Here is a 21642-nt window from a genome sequence, read left to right as displayed (position 1 = left end):
CAGGGCAGTCATCAGTTGTGGCCAGGCACCATCTAGTTCTTCTGGTCTCAGGATGATGTTAGGTCTCTAGATCATGTGGCCCTTTCTGTCTCAGGCTCGTAGTTATCGTGTGACCTTGGTGTTCTTCATTATCCTTTGATCCAGATGGGTTGAGACCAGTTGATGCATCTTAGATGGCCACTTGTTAACATTTAAGACCCCAGACGCCACACTTCTAAGTGGGATGCAGAATGTTATCATAATAGAGTTTATTATGCCAATTGACTTAGAAGTCCCCTTAAGCCATAGTCCCCAAACCCCCGCCCTTGCTCCACTTACCTTCAAAGCATTCAGTTTATCCCAGAAACTTCTTTGCTTTTGGTCCAGTCCAGTTGAGCTGACCTTCCCTGTATTGAGTATTGTCCTTCCCTTCACCTAAAGTAGTTCTTATCTACTAACTAAGCAGTAAATAACCCTCTCCCACCCTCCCTTGGTAAAATCTTTTGATAGAGAAAAATATTTGGTTTTTATGAGGTCCCATTTATATATTTTCTTTTTTGTTGCTCATGCTTTTGTTAGTCCATTTTGATAATCCATTGTTGAAAGCTAGGCCTTGCCCTTGCATTTTCTTCTAAGAATTTTATGATTTTAATTTTCACATTTAAGACCTTAATCCATGGGTGCTCCATCTCCTGCACTGCCCATAACTGGTTGTTCACGGATTTCTTCAGTTTTGAGGTCAGAGGTACCTTTGCATCACCACGGCTCTTGGCATCATATCCTCCCCCCTTTTTGACCTCCTGCCACTGTTCTTTCTACACCCCATTTGACTCTCTACACTGCTGCCAAAATTATATTAAAAATAAAAATCAATCTGATCCTCATCTTTGTTTTCAAACCTTTCTTAACTCCATTTTGGAGCCCTGGTGGCATAGTAGTTAAGAGCTCAGCTGCCAATCAGAAGTCGGCAGTTCAAAATCACCAGCTGCTCCTCAGACACTCTATGGAGCAGTTCTACTCCATCCTGTGGAGTCACTTTGAGTCAGAATCGACTTGACGGCACCTGACAACAACAAGAACAACTCCATTTTGCCAACAGAGCAAATTTCAGTCTTCTTGGTATGCCACCCAAGGCCCTTGGCAACTGGCCCAGCCTGACTTGCAGTTAACTATTTCTTATACATATACAAGTGATTATTTTTAACACAGATATAGATGCTATTGAGATGCAGAAAATACAAACTCATTTCAATATTTGACTGAATTCATTTTTTTGAATACTTTTAATCATATATTTTCTCAATCAATGTATACTAAAAAAGAACAACTATTATCATGTGGAGTTGCAATTTTATGTTGGTAGGAAAGAGATTCTCATAATTTAAACATTGGGAGCCAAGTATATCAGTGTCTTAGTTATCTAGTGGTACTGTAACAGGATTACCACAAGTGGATGGCTTTATAACAAAGAGAAATTTATACTGTCACAGTCTAATAGGCTAGAAGTCTGAATTCAGGGTACCAGCTTCAAGGGAAGGCTTTCTCTGTCTGCTGCCTCTGTGGGAAGGTCTTTGTCATCAATCTTCTCCTCGTCTAGGAGCTTCTCAGTGCAGGGACCCCAGGTCCAAAGGAAACATTCTGCCTCTGGCTCTGTGTTCTTGGTGGTGGGACGTCCCCTGTCTCTCTGCTTCCTTCTCTCAAGAGATTAACTCAAGATGCAACTAAATCTTATAGATTGAGCCCTGCCTCATTAACATAACTGCCTCTAATCCTGCCTCACTAACATCATAAAAAAAAAAAAAAAAAAACCAAACCAGCTGCCTTTGAGTCGATGCCAACCCATAGCCACCCTATGGGACAGAGTAGAACTACCCCATAGAGTTTCCAAGGAGTGCCTGGTAGATTCAAACTGCCAGCCTTTTGGTTAGCAGTGGTAGCTCTTAACCACTACGCCACCAGGGTTTCCATTAACATCACAGAGATGGGATTTACAACACATAGGAAAATCATATCAGATGACAAAACGGTGGACAATCACTCAATACTGGGAATCATGGGCTAGCCAAGTTGACACACATTTTGGGGGACACAATTCAATCCATTACAAAGTTTCACGAAATATTTCTTCCAATTTTCAGAGTTTAATTATTTTCAATAAATTAGCCAAAGTTATTTCAGGTATATGGAGTCCAAGTTCAAGGGTCCACGAGGACTGATAAAAATGGTTTTGTATGTCTGTTTCAGGGAGGGGGCTGTATAGTAGGGTGGTGAGGGATACTAGCTGCAGAGCCTGTGTAAAATAGGGAAGGATTTTATTCCTCATTCTCAGTAATTCAAACAAAATAATTTTTATATCCCTCTGGCTCTTGTAATAGGCTCCAATAAGGGAAGTGAGGCAGAATCAGGAAAAAGACATTATTTAATAGTAGTGTCATACTATGCAACTTTGTCTTAGGACTTGTGATAAAATGGAAAATAAAAACTGTTTTCCATCCTAGTGAGGCTACTTTTATAAGCAGCCTCACTGGGACACCATCTTGAATTGGAGAGTCTCCCACTGGGGAAGTAGCACATGAAAGTGAGAGAGAATGGGCTGTGTCTTCAAACATATTTGGATTCAAATTCTGGGCAGACTCTCAGTAACTACCCACGGTTAAACAAATCAAAGTTCTGAGACTGTGTTTTTGTCCTTCAAAAGGGACTAAACTATACATTCAAAGTTATGGTGAGGTGTAGATGGAGTAAGGGTGATCTAGAGGGCATTTACACAGGTTTGTTTGTTTATCTCTAGTGCCATGTTCCCAAATATCTTGTATATGTTTAGGCATCAATCTGTCTGACTAGAAGCATCCTCAGAACTGATGCAGTTCACTTAGTTTACAGATATGGAAACACAAAAACATATTGTGGGTTATCTGCAGTTATATCATAAAGGCGTTGTATGACTGGAACCTTACCTTATGGTTTTTCCTTTCTATCACTGATTTCATTCCTAGTGATAAGGAGAGCAGACATCAGTCAAGTAATATTGAGATATAAAACTGGGTTGAAGTCTCCTCAATGCCAATGCTGTGCCGGGAGCTGGTAGATAAAACAAGCCCCTTTAGGGAGGTCAGCACAACTGGACTAAACCAAAAGCAAAGAAGTTTCCTGAATAAACTGAATGCTTCGAAGGCCAGCGTAGCAGGGGTGGGGGTTTGGGGACCATGGTTTCAGGGGACATCTAAGTCAGTTGGCATAATAAAATCTATTAAGAAAACATTCTGCATCCCACTTTGAAGAGTGGGGTCTGGGGACTTAAACACTAGCAACCGGCCATCTAAGATGCATCAATTGGTCTCAACCCACCTGGATCAAAGGAGAATGAAGAACACCAAGGACACAAGGTGATTACAAGCCCAAGTGACAGAAAGGGCCACATAAACCAGAGACTACTACGTCATTCTGAGACCAGAAGAACTAGATGGTGCCCAGCTACAACCGATGACTGCCCTGACAGGGAACACAACAGAGAACCCCAGAGGGATCAGGAGAGCAGTGGGATGCAGGCCCCAAATTCTCATAAAAAGATCAGACTTAATGGTCTGACTGAGACTAGAAGGACCCTGGTAGTCATAGTCCCCAGACCTTTTGTTGGCCCAGGACAGAAACCATTCCCAAAGCCAACTCTTCAGACAGGGATTGGACTGGACAATGGGTTGGAGAGTGATGCTGGTGAGGCGTGAGCTTCTTGGATCAGATGGACACTTGAGACTATGTTGGCATCTCCTGCCTGGAGGGGAGATGAGAGGGTAGAGGGGCGAAATGGACACGAAACGAGAGAGTGGAGGGAGGGAGTGGGTTGTCTCATTAGGGAGAGAGTAATTGGGAGTATGTAGCAAGGTGTATATAAGTTTTTGCTTGAGAGACTGACTTGATTTGTAAACTTTCACTTAAAGCACAATAAAAATTATATATATATATATATATATATATATATATATATATATATATATATATATATAAAGCCCCTTTAGGACATCTAGGTCAATTGGCATAACAAAATGTATTAATAAAATGTTCTGCATCCCGCTTTTGGTGAGAGGCGACTGGGGTCTTTAATACTAGCAAGCAGCTATCTAAGATGCATCAATGGGTCTCAACCCACCTGGACAAAGGAGAATGAAGAACACCAAAGACATAAGGTAAAGATGAGCCCAAGAGATAGAAAAGAAAAAAAAAAAAACTCAGTGCCATCAAGTCAGAAAGGACCACATAAACCAGAGACTCCATCACCCTGAGACTGGAAGAGCTAGATGGTGCCCAGCTACCACTGATCACTGCTCTGACAGGGAACACAACAGAAAATCTCTGATGGAGCAGGAGAACATTGGGATGCAGATCTCAAATTCTTGTAAAAAGACCAGGCTTAATGATCTGACTGAGACTACAGGGACCCTGGAGGTCATGGTCCCCAGACCCTTTGTTAGCCCAAGATTGGAACCATTCCCAAAACCAACTCTCCAGGCAGGGATTGGACTGGACTATAAGATAGACAATGATGCTGGTGAGGAGTGAGCTTCTTGGCTCAAGTAGACACACATGAGACTATGTGGGTAACTCCTATCTGGAGGCGAGGTGAGAAGAAAGAAGGAGACAGGAACTGATTGAATAGACACGGGGAGTACAGGGTGGAGAGGAGGAATGTGCTGTCTCATTAGGAGGAGAGCAAAGTGTGTATAACTCTTTGTATGACAGACTGACTTGATTTGCAAACTTTCACTTAAAGCACACATTTCTTTGTTGACAGCCAGGTACAAAGAAACAGCTTTAGTCCTTGTTCTCTCCCTGCTCCCCTGCTCGTTCCTCCACTCTACACACAATCCCTACTATCCATTCCCCCCTTTTTCCTCTTGGCTTCTAGTCTGAATATGCCAGCAGCAGCAGAGGCTCCACCCCTTGCAAGACCCACTGCTGTTGTGTGCCATCAAGTAACTTTCGACTCGTAGTAACCCTATGTGACAGAGTAGAACTGTCCCATAGGGTTTTCTAGGCTGAAATCTTTACAGGAGCAGATTGCCAGGTCTTTTCTTCCTTGGAGCGCTCTGGGTGGTTCGAACCGCTAAGCTTTTGGTTAGCTGCCCAGCAGTTAACCATTGTACCACCAGGGCTCCTTGAAGCCCTGGTAGGGCCTTGAATAAATGAGGTAAAGTCCAGTCTCCATTAACATATATAGACAAGTGGAACATAGATGGGGCAGGAAGAGAGAAGGTTGAGAACCTCTGAGGGCTGCTTTGGGGCAAGCCTATATTTATTTCCATATCATATGCTCTGGACAGTTTTGAGTTGTTTGTAATTATTGAGTAGGTCAGTGGTGCTCAACCTTGGCCATCAGAATCCTCAAGGGGGCTTTTTGAAGATGTAATTGTCCAGGACCCACAGGAGTAGAACTATTTGGTTGGAGAGCAGGTCTGAGGACATTTTATAAAGCTGCACAGGCTTTTCTTTCAGTGTGTGGGCAGAGCTGAGAATCACAGGAGTTAATTCAATTGGGTTGGGAGTTCCCATTGAAAATTTAATTTTGTGAGCTACTGTTACAGAAAGCTGACAAGCCAGCTCCTTGCGCATATGGGAGAGTTAAGCTAAGAGAATTGCAATTTCAGAATACAAAATAATTTCTTATGGTTTTTAAAAATATATTTCCCCTATCAAATTTGTGGAAAACTTTTGCGGGTAATTGGGAAGTGTTCTACTCAGTGTCTCAAGTCTAGAGGGGTAAGCAGAGTATCCTGGCCCAGGTGCAAGATCTCTTTTTTGTAACTGCGGTGGTATCTGAATGTCAAATGTTAACTTATGCCCAATAATGATAATAATAGTGGCTGATATTTTTAAAGCACCTACTTTTTTTTTTACTGTGTTTCAGGTGCTCTGCTAGATCTCACGGATCCTCTGATTATCTCTAAATCTCACAACAGCCCTGGAAGGTTGTTATATTGCTTCCATTTAATAGGTGAAGGAATTGTGATCTGGAAGGGTAACTTGCTTAAGCTCACCCAGCTTGTAAGTGAAAAATCTAGAATTCCAAAATGGATCTGATTCTGAAGCCCAGATTCTCAATATGAGCGTCTGCAAAGGTGTGAAGTTGGTTGGTGAGCACTGGCCAAACACAGGGTAAGAGCCAGGATACTTGAGTGTATGAACCCAGGGTATCGCACTCAGGAGGCTGGTACAGGGCAGCAGGAGGTAGAGAGGATGATTGATGAGATAAGACATAGCTGTAATGGGCCTTTTACCTGCTCATATTTAAGACCTTCATAGTTCAGGAGGGCAATAGTTGTTCAGTGGTAGAATTCTCATCTTACATGACGAGCCATGGGTTGGATTCCCAGCCAATGCACCTCATGCATAACCAACAACCACCCATCTGTCAGCAGGGACTGACGTGTTGCTATGATGCTGAACAGGTTTCGGTGGAGCTTCCAGATTAAGACGGACTGGGAAGAAATGCCTAGTGATCTATTTCCAAAAATCAGCCAGTGAAAACACTATGGATCAAAATGATTTGATACACAACCAATCAGTGGGATGGTGCAGGACTGGGCAGCATTTCATTCCATTGTGCATGAGGTTGCCATGAGTCAGAGGCCAACTGAGCGGCAGCTAACAACAACAACAACCCTTTGGCAGGGACAGTTTGCCTGGGGATGAGCCATACCTGTGCCCTAGAACATACACTGGGTGGTGACTCAGTTACAGTATTCCACCAAGGGGCCAATGAACTACCACTGTGGGTGGAGGGTAATACATTTTCTAATATTTTTGACCTACCAGAGGATTTCTGAAGTCCTCTTGATGGTTCTGAGATTGCTGACTGATCACCTTTCCTTCATCATATTTTTCTAGGAAATTTGTTAAGCATTGGGTTGTGCCAGTGGGTTCAGGAGGAATGGGGACCTGGGAGATGGTAGAGAGGGAAACTGTAATTTTGGGGGTAGAGAGTGTTCTTTGTAGACGCAAGCAGCAACTGGCTCTAGGCATATTCCATGGGGCTGTACAGGAAGCTGAGCCATGCTGTCAGATGCCTGTCTAATGAGGGTATGTCAAAGGAGCACCTGGCTGCCATTGGGCACTGGGTAGACAGATAATAGTGAAGACATTAGGGGGCTGGGTAGTCCATGAAGTTGGAAGATCTTTCAAAATTACAGTGGCATAGCTGGTACCAATGAGGGGCTAAGGAGCCCTGGTGGCTCAGCGGTTAAGCGCTTGGCTGCTAACTGAATGGTCAGTAGTTTGAATCCACCAGCTGCTCCATGGGAGAAAGATGTGGCAGTATGCTTCCATAAAGATGTACAGCCTTGGAAACCCTATGGGGTAGCTCTACTCAGTCCTGTATAGCTGCTATGAGTCAGAATCAATTCAATGGCAATGGGTTTTAATGAAGGGCTAGTGTTGGGGATAAATTAGGTTGATTGTGACACAGGATTTGGCTAAACTGAAGGCCATGGTCAGGTTTTCCAGTGGCGTTTAGGACTGGGAGTGGTGGAACATACCACTAGGCTGCCTAGAGGCAGGGGCCAAGGGGTGCTGTTGAGGTAAGATGCATTATGAATATGGTGTCACCAAATATCCCTGAAAGCTGGATTTGGAGGCACACATGGACAGTAGTCATCTTTTCACGTAGTGGACTAGTGACCTGCTTGCTTACCAGCTATGTACAACTCTCCCTAGAAAAGCCTTCTAGGCCCTTCCCGTCTCCAAGGCAGTCCCTAAAAAGAAAAAAAAACTTGTTGCTGTCGAGTCCATTCCGACTCATGGCGACCCTATAGGACAGAGTAGAACTGCCCTATAGAATTTCCAAGGAGGGCCTGGTGGATTCCAACCGCTGACCTTTTTGGTTAGCAGTCATAGCACTTAACTACTACACCACCAGGGTTTCCTAGATGTCTGAAATCTATGCCAGCACTATGAAGAGAAAGCATTCATTCTTCTGCTGCCTGACCTGGACCATGCTGGTACCAATTTTCAGACTGGAGGATTTCTTGGGCTGGGAAATTTCTAGATAGGATTTCTGCTAGGCCAGCTCAAATACTAGAAATAAAGAAAATGGTGAAATTAAGCTGCCTGAAGGAGGTGGCCCCCAAATGGTCCAAATCAGTGCTGAACTTTAGGATTACCTGGGGAGCTTTTAAACATGTGTATGCCTTGTTTGGCCCCACTGCCTGAGATTCTGATTTAATTGGTCTGAGGTGGGGTCTAGTATCATACTTTTTAAAAAGTCTCCCGGTTGACTCAAGTATATAAGCAGCACTGAGAATCACTAGCTATCTAAGGTCAGGTTCTCCTAGAAGCAGACTCCAGGCCAAACGTTTGCAGGTTTTTTAGGACACATTCCCAGGATAAACTAGTAAGTGAGGGGAGGAGGAGGAGTACACAGAAGGAGAAGAAGCCAGGCAAAGGTGCCATTTCAGGGGAAGTCCCAGCCTCGGCCTGATTCTGCAGGAAGCTCTGGAGCATAAATTATACCTCAGAATTTTTGGTTTTTTGGTTTGAGGAAAAAAATCAGGGCTCTCCTATTCTCACTTCAGTCAGTCACTGGGTACACGCCTCCGCTAGGGTGGAAAGCCGCTTCCATCTTCCTTTTTTAGTCCAGAACACAATGAAAGCCTAAAGTGTAGTGTAAACTGTACTATATTATAATTGACGTGACTTTCCACAGTTCCTTAATTGAAGCTACCAAAGAAGTCAGAGTTATTTTAATCAAACAATTGGAAATGTTCCTGCCTTGGGTACACAGGCTCTGACTAAATATCCTTTCCACCACTGCCCTCACCCAAACCACATACATGCACGCTTACTACACTCAGCATGAAATCACACTTATTTTTCAGCCCAGGTTTGCCCTGACTCTCAAAGTCCACATCATTTGAATGACCCTGCCTTAAAAAGCTACTTAGCATAATTAAGTGCTGAAAGTGGGAAGAGAACTTTTTTCAAAAGAATATAAGTCTAGTTGGTTTCCAATTTTAAAATGTGAGGATCCTTTTAACATCTTAAAATTACAACTCCACATAATACTGTACTTTTTTGTATTCCATTGATTGAAAAATACATGAATAAGAGCAGTATGAATTCAGTAAAGCTTTGATATGAGTTTATGTTTTCTTCATCTCAACAACATCTGTATCTATCTGAAAAATAATCACTCACGTATGTGTGAGAAATAGCTGACTAGAAGGGAGGCTGAACCAATCGTCAAGGTCCTTGGGTGACTTACCAAGAAGACTGAAATTTATTCTGTAGGCAAAACAGAGTTGAGAGATGTTTTCAAGCGAAGTGGCAGAATTTGATTGTTTTTTCTAAAAGGTAATTTTGGCAGCAGTGTGGATAGCCAAATGGCATATGGAAATACCAGTAGCAGAAGGTCAGTTAGCAGATAGAAGCTGATGGCAGGAGCCATAGTGATGCAGAGATACCTCTGACCCCAGTACCAGAGGACTTGGTGATCAGCTGAATGTGGGGCATGCCAGAGAAGGTATGGCCAAGTTTAGTTCTAAATTTGGTAACTGTGTTGGAGGATAGTACCATGAGAGGAGATAGATAATACTGAGTTAGATTATATAGATATAGAGCCCTGGTGGCACAGTGGTTAAGAGCCATGGTGAGCTATGGCTGCTAACCAAAATGTTGGCAGTTCTAATCCACCAGCAACTCCTTGGAAACCCTATGGAGCAGTTCTATGCTCTCCTTTAGAGGTTGCTATGAGTCGGAATCAACTCTATGGCAATGGGTTATATAGGTATAGATATGTAAAGATTGAAGTGTGGGCTACCACCAGATGATGTCAATTAGGTAGCTGTATATATTAGTCTTAAACTTAGGCAATATGAGCTAGATCTTCAGATAGCAGTAAATCATCTTTCCCCTGGTGACACAGGTTGAGGCCTAGGGAAAGCTTGATTTTATTCCTATTGCAAAGGTGTATTCTTGACTCCTCTTTAAGAGATTGTTGTTGTTATCTGCCATCAAGTGGACTCCGACTCATGGCAACCTTATGTACAACAAATGAAATGCTGCCTAGTACTGCATCATCCTCATGATCGCCAGCATGTTCAAGTCCCTTGTTGCAGCTACTGTACCAAACCATCTCATTGAGGGGCTCCCTCACCCTTGCTGGCCCCCTACTTCACCAAACATGATGTCCTCCTCTAGCAATTGGACCCTCCTGATGAAATGTCCAAAGCAAGTGAGTAGGGCAATTTTCTGTTGTTATCCATTGGCTAAGTTTTGGAAGTAGATTCCCAGGCCTTTCCTCCTAGACTGTCTTAGCCTGGAAGCTCTGCTGAAACCTGTCCACCATGGGTGATCCTGCTTATATTTGAATGCTGGTGGCACAGATTCTGAGCCCTGGGACTGTGGTGGTTAAAGTCCTTGGCTGCTAACCAGAAGGCCAGCGGTTCAAACTCACTAGCCTTTCCATGGGAGAAAGATGTGGCAGTCTGCTTCTGAAAAGATTTATAGCCTTGGAAACCCTATGGGGCAGTTCTACTCTGTATATAGAATCAATGTAAGTTGAGGTGGACTTGCTGGCAGTAGGTTTTTTTTTGTTTGGTTTGGCACAGCTTCCAGAATCATAGCAACATACAACCAACCATAGTACAACAAACTGACAAATGGGTGGTGGTGTCCTCTTGTTAGGAAAACAGATTAATTCTAGTATGTTCCCTTCTTGACCCTTGTTGAAAGAGTTGAAACTTCTGGGGCTTTTGTTTGTTATTCCAAGCACATCTTCACCTCAGATGATGAGAATAAAAGGTCTAGAAGAGATTTGATTTTTGTTCCAGTGTTTTAGTTTGGATTCTCCTAGAAGCAGAAGACTGAGACAAGGAGTCTAGTATAAGCAGCTTATTTGGGAAGTTCAGGAAATGCTTGTATGAATTGGAGAATTGAAATAGGGGAGGAAATGCTGTCAATAAAACGTGTAACATTAAGTCAGCTAAGATAGTGGAAGACTCATGAGGATGTTATGTGAAATGATGCAAAACACATGCCTAGTGGGTAAGGCAACTAGGGTATTTACATGCCCACCCTCAAGGGTTATTGGTCGAGGGGTACTCTAGGAATATTAATTACCCTGGACTTTTTGCCTGCCAAGAGTTTAAGTAGAGAGAGGCCTATTATGTTTCCGGGGAAAAGATTCTCAGGCACCAAGAGGCAGATCCTGGCAGTTGGAAGTCATCTGGAGCACCCCGAAAGGTCTGAAGCTCATGAGATGGGCACTGGTTGCTACACCAAGTCCTGAGGGAGAATGGTGTACACACAGGCAGCAAGAAGGCACCTCTAGGCCTTGGAAGATATACAGATATCAATTTCTCTGCTTAAGAATATCAGGTTTTAATAGCTCACATCTGCGTGGCGCTAGAATTGTAGGGCTAAAAGGAACCTGTGGTGCAATGAATTGCTTAGTATGCCTCTTCTTGCCATAGTCTTTGTGACTCACACACAATGATTTAGTGGGACTGTGCACATAAGGTATATGGAACCCTAATGAAAGGATTGATCAGTTTTGTTATCCTGCTAGGCTTAAAATGAGCCATCCCAAAGGCGGGAGGAGAGGATCTGACCACCACCAAGGATGAAGAGCCAGGAGTGGAGTGCGTATTTTGGACCTGGGATCACTACATTGAGAAACTCTTGGAACCAGAAGACTGAGACAGTGAGACAGTGACTGAAGACAGCAGAAGACTGAAGACAGTGAGAAGTGGAGGCAGCGAAATGGCAGCAGCAGAGGCAGAAGACAGTATGGTGGGCTTCCCAGCACACAATGTGAGAAAGCTGAGTGCCTTCAGGTTGAGTCTTACTGGTGGAATGGGCTATCTCTGGGCACTTACCGGCAGAGCTAAAAGAGCTTCATAATGCTTGTCCAAGCAGGGCAGAGGCCGAGGGGCCAGGGAGAGGTTTGCCTGAGAGGAGGCTGCTCTGATGGAAGAACTGTATCCTGAGCATTCCTGAGCCTGAAGTGTAACCTGTTACTTCCCTAATAAATCCCATAACTGTGAGTATTGTCTGTGAGATCTGTGTGGCCATTGCAATGAATTATTGAACCCAGCAGAGTAGTAGAGAATGCCGTGGGAGGGAGAGATGGTGTCAGAATTGGTAAAGATGGCTGAGAGAGGAGGTGTGTCTGACGTCTGCCTCATAGCAATCAGTTTTGGGCTGTTGACTTACGAGTTAAAATTGGAAGCATTTTTCCCTGTTCTTGAGTATAAAGAATGTGACCCAGATGGAGTAACGAGAACTCATGAGGACGAATCAACTGGACCCTGAAATATAATAGCAATAGCTAGGACAATCTTGGAAAACATCTTTTAGGAAAACTTTCACATAAATACTTAGAGCACAAAAGACCAACATATTTTCCATTCTTATATTTTTCTGTTAGCATTTAGTAAATTGTAAAATTTGTTGGACCAATGAAGACCCTCTGACTGACTGTCTTTACTGAAACTTTTACCAATGATTATTAGGAAAGACAATTCAAAATGTAAAGTCACGGTGATTTAGCAGTTTCTAGCTAATCTGTGAAAAGGTGAAGCTTTTAATAATCTTACCCATTTGTAGTGTCTGTGTATACTGATGATTCTGTAACATTACTCAGACTCAGATAGACATAGCTCCTGCTGCATGCTTGTCCATTTCCCACTTTTGCCTCTTGGAACATATGTTGAATAAAATCTTTCTTCTTGCTTTGCTATAGCTTTGTGGTGGTTTTACCCTAAGACGCCTTACTCCTCGTGAAGTTAGAGGAGATTAGATGTCACCCACATGCCATTTTTACAGAATCTTAGAGCATTCTTAAAACCCTTTGCCGTCAAATTGATTCCAACTCATAGCGACCCTATAGGACAGAAAGCAACTGTCCCATAGGGTTTCCAAGGAGCAGCTGGTGGGCTTGAACTGCTGACCTTTTGGTTAACAGCCAATCTCTTATCCACTGTGCCACTAGAGCTCCAAGGGTTTCATTTTACTTGGATCCACAATCAAAGTCCTTGGAAGCGGCGGTCAAGAAATCGAATGACATATTGCATTGGGCAAATCTGCTGCAAAGGAACTCTTTAATGTGTTAAAAAGCAAAGATGTCACTCTAGGGACTAAGGTATGCCTGACCCAAGCCATGGTAAATTCAATTGCCTTATATGCTTACAAAAGCTGGACAATGAATAAGGAAGACAAAAGAAGACTTGATGCCTTTGAATTATGGCATCGGAGAAGAATATTGAATATACCATGGACTGCCAGAAGAACAAACAAATCTGTCTTGGAAGAAGTATAGCCAGAATGCTCCTTAGAGGCTAGGGTGAAGAGACTTCGTATCACGTACTTTGGACATGTTGTCAGGAAGGACCAGTCCCTGGAGAAGGACAACATGCTTGGTAAAGTAGAGGGTCAGCAAAAAAGAGGAAGTCCCTCAATGAGATGGACTGATGTTACTGCCAAGGGCACGGAGGCCCTCCGGACTCAATGGGACTTTGTCTTTCTCTTGTAAGAAGACACAGAGGAGACAATTTTGGGCTCAGCTCTAACAGGTTTATTTTACTTGTGTCAAGTAAAAGGAGTCAGTAGGGGAAAAGGGAAGCAAGGCTAGGGCTTACATGGGTTCGTTGGAGACAATGGCATAATGAGTAATGAATATTTAGTGAGTTTCTTTTAAGGGGCTTATATTTCTCAGAATGGCAGTGCATATTAATTAGATCGCGCATTGTGTGCGCATCTGGGACCCAAGATGGAGCTTGCTGATATTCAAGATGGAGTCCTCTTGACCGCCCTTGGCATCGCTTATTATGGGATATAGCACAGGCACGGTGATCTTTGGCACTACATTGCCATCTTTGCAGGCTAAGAAAGGTTAAACAGCAGTCGCACATTGTTCTCCACAAGTGGAGCCTGTAAAGGGGGGAAAGAAAAGGGGGAAGGGACAAGAAAAACACTAAGAAAAAAAAAAAAAAGGAGATAGTAATTCACAGGTTGTTTTAACCTTATCTCCTGCTGACAGGATGTAGTTTCTGTTTTCCCAACTTCTAGATGGTAATCTTTTAACAGCTCTTTTGTTCCACCAGTACAGCCAGCACAGTTAACTGTCTGTCTCACTGACACAGTGGCTGCAACAATGGGCTGAAGCACAATAGTTGTGAGGATGGTGAAGGACTGGGCAGTGTTTCTGTACTGTTTTACATAGGGTAGCCCTGAGCCGGACCCGACTTGAAGGCACCTAACAACAACAACGTCAGGGCATTCTTGATCCAAATCATCTAAATTGGCAGGTGTGGAAACCCTAGGAGGTCACTCAAGTTACTTATGGTCACATCATAAGTCAGATGTATGACTAGGACTTGAGCTCTGGAGTCGTACCTAGCTGTAGTTTATGGATAGGGAGATTGGCTAGTAATTAAATACTGATGAAAAGTGGACATTAAATCAAACTAAGCAAATATTTGAGAGTCTTCTTAATGCTGGTGAATGCAGTAGTACTTAAGCTAGTTTATTTATCAAAAGATGCTAACAATCTAGTCATGACAAAGATCCCAACTCAACCAGACGTGCTTCAATTCAACTAGAATAACAACTGAATTAGAAGATTGAGCATGCAGAGGGAGTGAGGAATAAATTTTGCCTGTAGACAAAAGGGAAATCTTTACTAAATCTGTTATAGGCAAATGAAAGCAGCTTACTATTCTAGCCATTCCTTAGGTCTCACCATTCATCAGTTCTGTTTTCCATTTGATCAGAGGAAAAGAAGGCAAATAATGTGACAGTTTACCAAACCATTTGGGGAGCAGTGAGATAAGGTGAATAATTACCACCATAGGTGATAATTTCCTCATTAGCATGTCACTTCCAGGAGGGCTGGGATTTTTGTCTGTTTTGTTCTTTGCTGTATCCCTAGGGCTGAGAACAGTTCACAACACACAGTAAGGGCTCAGTAAATATTTGCTGAATGAACGCATCTCTTCAAAAGAGACGTAAAAAACAACCATAAAATATATGGGTATTTGCATAGCGGTAAACCTGGTAATCACCAAATAATAGAAAAAGGCACTCCCTCCTTATTCTCCATGCATGTGAGAGACCAGCAGCCAATGCTTCTTCCATGACTCGGAGTTATAATTATTTCCTGACAGCCTGGCTCACAGAACTAGCTCTAATACTCATACTTCCACCACTCCTTGCTCTCAGTCTCTAGTTTAAGGTGGAATTTGCCTGGCAGCAACAGACTTCCAGATGGTTTTTCAGCCCTGGTAGAGACTTGCAGGAGTCCCGAGTGATGCAAACAGTTAATATACTCAGGTTCTCAAAGGTTGGTGGTTCAAGTCTACCCAGAGGCACCTCAGAAAAAAAGGCCTAGTGATCTATTTCTGAAAAATCAGCCATTGAAAACCCTATGGAGCACAGTTCTTACTCTGTTACACATGGGGTCACTGTAAGTTGGAATTGACTCCACAGCAGCTGGGTTTTTGTTTTGTTTTGCTTTTTTGGTTTAGGACCTTGAAGAAATGATGTAATCACCATACTGCGTTAACATTTCCAGACACAGAAAGGTTGAGAAGTGCTGAGGACAGCCTGCAGCCTCTGTGGCCTGCCAGCAAGTATATATCCATAACACTAGCTGACAGCCAGACAAAGGAGATGCTTGCCCATGGTGTGCAGCTGGGTCAAGTGGGATAAGATGGAGGGAACCTAGAGAGCATCAGTGACTAATTTTTTTTTTTTTCTCGCCTTCTTATTTAAAACCTTCTCTTACACTTCCCCTTGCCTTATTCACAGGTTTCTAATTGTATGTTTCTTTCTAGAAGCAAATGACTCAGAACCCACAGATAAATGCAATTGACATTATTTTCTTTATTTTACAAATAATATTATAACAGCAATAATGGAAATGCTAAAGGAGATGTTTTCCTTCGGAATCCACCATCTTAACAAATTAACCACATCATTTTCCGTGTGCTATCGTCCCCACAAGTGTGTTTGCACAATTTTGAGTATTTGTATTTAGAGAGGAAGTTAAGGTTTTCCACCCTGGCTGATATTTGGAATCATCGGGGGAGCTTTAAAGATGTGGCCCCACATCAGACCCACAGCACCATCTTTTCGGAGTGCAGGCACTGGCATCTGTATATAAAAAAACCAAATACACTGCTGTCTAATCAATTCCGACTCATAGCAACCCTATAGGACAGAGTAGAACTGCCTCACAGAGTTTCCAAGGAGTGGCTGGCGGATGCGAACTCCTGACCTTTTGGTTAGCAGCCGTAGCTCTTAACCACTGCACATCTGTATAGTATTTGTAAAAAGCTCCACAGGAGATTCTGATATGCAGGCAAGGTTGAGAACCCCTGGAATAGAGTACGTTTTGTGCAGCATTTAGATTTAGAAGACCATTTTCTGTGCTGACAGTATCTACATAGTTGAATTTCACAGTTTTGTAGAATAATGCTGAAATAATGGAAATGGGTAAGAAAAAAAAAATTTCCAAAAGACTAAGAATTTTTTCTTATTTTACACACAGCACTGAGTTAGAATTGCAGAAAACTGTAGGTGGTAGGTGGGAAGAGTGTGATGCCTCGCCACAGGTCTGGAGGGGTGAATTAAGCATCTGAGGGTCCAGTAGGACCAGGAGCAAGGCCTCTAATCTGCAACTGTGGTGTGAACTGAAGGGCAAGAACTGATCAGGTCTCACATTGGTAATAATAGATGCCATTTTCTCAGCACCCTTTTGTGCAAGGCACTATGTTAAGTATCTAGTCCTCTCTCTCTAATTTTCACAACTGGCACTGGAAATTGTTTTTCTACTTCCAGTTGACAGGAGCAAGAACCCAAGCTCAATAAAGTAAAGCAACTTGCTCAATATCACACAGCTTGCAAGTGGCTTACCCAGGATTCTAACACTCAGCTGTTATCTGATTCTGAGGACAAATTCTGCCCCCAATTCATACATTCCGGGTTACCCAAGATGTTGTTGATGCTGTTTAGTTGGCTTCAACTCATGGAGATGCCATGAACAACAGAACGAAACACTGCTCCATCTTACGCCATCCTCATAATCATTGTTATGCTTGAGCCCGTTGTTGCAGCCACTGCGTCAATCCATCTCATTGAGGTTCTTCCTCAAGATACGAAAAAAAGAAAAACCAAAAAACCAAACCACTGCTGTCAATTCAATTCTGACTCATAACAACTCTACATAAAACCTGGTTTATTCCTCCAGTTTTGTGATTTTTAATAGTAATTGCTTTCCCTCTCAGAAGCCTTGGATTGGGTGATAAGTTATAGATCACCCAACCCATATTTCAACAAGAGTGCTACAAAACCCAGGCTTCAAGCCAAGTACAGGGGTATCAATGGATCCAGGAAGAGTGGAGGAGATGCTGAGAGGGATGTGATCCAGAGGTGGCTGGATGATAAGGCATTTGTGGACTTAGGAAGAATAGAGACCTGTGAGTTGGTAGAAGAGGACCTGTAACCTGGAGGGAAGAAATTGTTTTGTGTGGGGAGGGTGGTGCTGAGCTATAGACAGATTTCATTTGAGGGTAAGTCAGGTACAGAAGCACAGTATTTGTAGCAGGTAAAGCAAAAGATCATCTGGTTGATTCTCCCACTTTGGTTATTGCTAGTGTTAAAAGATAAACCTCAAAAGAAGGTAAAATCATGGTTCTCATACAAGTATCCAAATGAACACATTTATTTAACTCAATAGAGAGCCAGACAGATGTTATAGCCTGTTCAAATGAAAGGTCAAAAAAGCACAAATGTACATAGAGTAAAGGAATGTTGAAACAAAAGTGCCAACAGCAGCAAAAAGGTTTTTTTTTCATAGGCTGAGAGGGAAGACAATTGAACTTCTACCAGATGGGACAAAATCTGCGTGTCTATCAGTTACTTACAATTTATAGAGCTCAAAGACAATGAACAGGGCTGGAATCCAATAACTTGGAGGAATGTCTTCTACACAATGAATAGTTTTCCATTGAAACATAAGATTGTTTCTGCTTTGGACACTGGTTGGGAGGATGATAACATAGAGGCTGTCTTAGACTGGGTTCTCTAGTGGAGCAAAACCAGTGAAGTGAAGAGAGACATTTACTTCAAGAAAATGGCTCACGAAATTGTGAGAAAATGGCGCACACATTTGTGGGAGCTGGCAAGTCCCAAATCCATGGGTGAGATGACGGCTTGATGACCTCTGCTGGCCCATGTAGTTGCAGGGGTTGATGAACCCAAAATTTGCATGTCAGGTAGTAGGCTGGAGGCCTCTGCAGGCTTATGTCCCAAGAACCCAAAGTCAGATGGCGAGAATATTGCAGGGGAGAGAAAGAGAGAGAGAGATGTTTGCCAGAACATCTGTTCATATACTGGATGTAGGCCACAATCCCAAGGAAACTCCTCTTCCAACTGATGTACTACTCATATCAGATCACATAATGGAAGGTAGGGTTTAATAAAACCCAGTTGAAGTCAAGTCAGTTCCCACTCATGGAAACCCCATGTGTGACAGAGTAGGATTGTGCTCTATGGGGCTTTCAATGGCTGCTTTTTTGGAAATAGATTTCCAGACCTTTCCTCCAAAGCACCTCTGCAGGAACTCGAACCTCCAACGTTTTGATTAGCAGCCAAGTGCATTAATTGTTTGCACCACCCAGGGTTCAATAAATCGTACATACTCTTTTGATATTTGGATCTTAGTTGCCTAAGTTGCTCTAAGCTGTTGTTAGGTGCCATCAAGTTGGTTCCAACTCATAGTGACCCTATATACAACAGAATGAAACACTGCCTGGTCCTGCACCATCCTCACAATCATTGTTATGCTTGAGCCTGTTGTTGCAGCCACTGTGTAAATCAATCCTTGAGGGTCTTCCTCTTTTTTGCTCACCTTCTACTTTACCAAGCATGATCTTATCAGGGACTGGTCCCTCCTGATAACATATCCAAAGTACGTGAGCCAAAGTCTTGCCACCTTTGCTTCTAAGGAGCATTCTGGCTGTACTTCTAAGACAGATTTGTTCTTCTTCTGGCAGTCCATGGTTTGTTCAATATTCTTTGCCGACACCATAATTCAAAGGAGTTAATTCTTCTTCAGTCTTCCTGTTTCATTGTCCAACATTCGCATGCATTATGAGGTGATGAAAATGACATGGTTTGGGTCAAGTGCACTTTAGTTCTCAAAGTGAGTTCTTTGCTTTTGGACACTTTAAAGAGGTCTTTTGCAGCAGATTTGCCCAATGCAATACGTCATTTCATTTCTTGACTGCTGCTTCCATGGGCACTGATTGTAGATCCAAATAAAATGAAATCCTTAACAACCTTAATCTTTTCTCCCTTTATCATGATGTTGCTTATTGGTCCAGTTGTGAGGATTTTTGTTTTCTTTATATCGAGGTGTAATCCACACTGAAGGCTGTAGTCTTTGATCTTCATCAATAAGTGCTTCAAGTCCTGTTCACTTTCAGCAAGCGGAGGTTGTGTCATTTGCATAACACAGGTTATTAATGAGCCTTCCTCCAATCCTCATGCCCCATTCTTCTTCACGTAGTCCAGCTTCTCAGATTATTTGCTCAGCATACATTTGCTCACCTTACAGACTGAATAATCATGGTGAAAGGATACAACCCTGACACACACCTTTCCTGACTTTAAACCACCCAGTATTCCCTTGTTCTGTTCAAACTGCCTCTTGGTTTATGTACAGGTTCTGCAGGAGCAGAATTAAACGTTCTGGGATTCCCATTCTTCACAATGTTTCCATAATTTGTTATAATCCACACAGTTGGATGCCTTTGCATAGTCAATAAAACACAGGTAAACATCTTTCTGTTTTTCTCTGCTCTCAGCCAAGATCCATCCGACATCAGCAATGATATCCCTCATTCTACATCCTCTTCTGAATCTGGCTTGAATATCTGGCAGTTCCCTGTCTATAATGCTGCAACCACTTTTTTTTTTTTTATTATTAACTTTTATTAAGCTTCAAGTGAACGTTTACAAATCCAATCAGTCTGTCACATATAAGTTTACATACATCTTACTCCATACTCCCACTTGCTCTCCCCCTAATGAGTCAGCCCTTTCAGTCTCTCCTTTCGTGACAATTTTGCCAGCTTCCCTCTCTCTCTATCCTCCCGTTCCGCCTCCAGACAAGAGATGCCAACACAATCTCAAGTGTCCTCCTGATATAATTAGCTCACTCTTCATCAGCATCTCTCTCCCACCCACTGTCCAGTCCCTTTCATGTCTGATGAGTTGTCTTCAGGGATGGTTCCTGTCCTGTGCCAACGGAAGGTCTGGGGACCATGGCTGCCGGGATTCCTCTAGTCTCAGTCAGACCATTAAGTATGGTCTTTTTATGAGAATTTGGGGTCTGCATCCCACTGATCTCCCGCTCCCTCAGGAGTTCCCCATTGCGCTCCCTGTCAGGGCAGTCATCGATTGTGGCCGGGCACCAACTAGTTCTTCTGGTCTCAGGATGATGTAGGTCTCTGGTTCATGTGGCCCTTTCTGTCTCTTGGGCTCTTAGTTGTCGTGTGACCTTGCTGTTCTTCATTCTCCTTTGCTCCAGGTGGGTTGAGACCAATTGATGCATCTTAGATGGCCGCTTGTTAGCATTTAAGACCCCAGACGCCACACTTCAAAGTGGGATGCAGAATGTTTTCATAATAGGATATTTTGCCAATTGACTTAGAAGTCCCCTCAAACCATGGTCCCCAGACCCCCGCCCTTGCTCCGCTGACCTTTGAAGCATTCATTTTATCCCGGAAACTTCTTTGCTTTTGGTCCAGTCCAATTGAGCTGACCTTCCAAGTATTGAGTGTTGTCCTTCCCTTCACCTAAAGCAGTTCTTATCTACTAATTAATCAATAAAAAACCCTCTCCCTCCCTCCCTCCCTCCCCCCCTCGTAACCACAAAAGTATGTGTTCTCAGTTTTTACTATTTCTCAAGATCTTATAATAGTGGTCTTATACAATATTTGTCCTTTTGCCTCTGACTAATTTCACTCAGCATAATGCCTTCCAGGTTCCTCCATGTTATGAAATGTTTCACAGATTCATCACTGTTCTTTATCGATGCGTAGTATTCCATTGTGTGAATATACCACAGTTTATTTACCCATTCATCCATTGATGGACACCTTGGTTGCTTCCAGCTTTTTGCTATTGTAAACAGAGCTGCAATAAACATGGGTGTGCATATATCTGTTTGTGTGAATGCTCTTGTCTCTAGGGTATATTCCGAAGAGTGGGATTTCTGGGTGCAACCACTTTTGAATGATCTTCAGCAAAATTTTACTTGTGTGTGATATTAATAATATTGTTCAATAATTTCTGCATTCTGCTGAATCACCTTTCTTTCTCTAGGATGAGGTATTCTAAAAACCACCTACTCTCATACTCAGCTTTGATTCTGAGAATCATAACCACACCATCAAGAGTACATTAACAATACTTTGCTATTCTACTGTCTTCATTAGCATGATTTTACTTTTCTAGGAGTCTCAGGCAAATAGTTTGATTGCTCATTACAGGAGTGAAAATGGTGTGGGGGAGGTGTCATCTAACCTCCACATAGTTCACAAAGAGGAAGAAGAATCAAGATCAACAGTCCAAGGCTGATTTCTATGAGGCGGGGTCAGACATGTC

The 21642-nt window shown here is 42.7% G+C and overlaps 1 protein-coding gene across 3 annotated transcripts in view; it reads left to right on the top strand.

Moving 5' to 3' along the window:
- ASNS (asparagine synthetase (glutamine-hydrolyzing)) overlaps window positions 1–21642 on the top strand; it is a 166951-nt gene that overhangs the window by 98779 nt on the left and 46530 nt on the right. The gene's annotated exons all lie outside the window — the stretch shown is intronic.

This window comes from Elephas maximus, chromosome 8 (genome assembly GCF_024166365.1).
Source record: "Elephas maximus indicus isolate mEleMax1 chromosome 8, mEleMax1 primary haplotype, whole genome shotgun sequence".
Taxonomy (NCBI): Eukaryota; Metazoa; Chordata; class Mammalia; order Proboscidea; family Elephantidae; genus Elephas; species Elephas maximus.
This window is presented reverse-complemented; position numbering and strand designations above follow the sequence as displayed.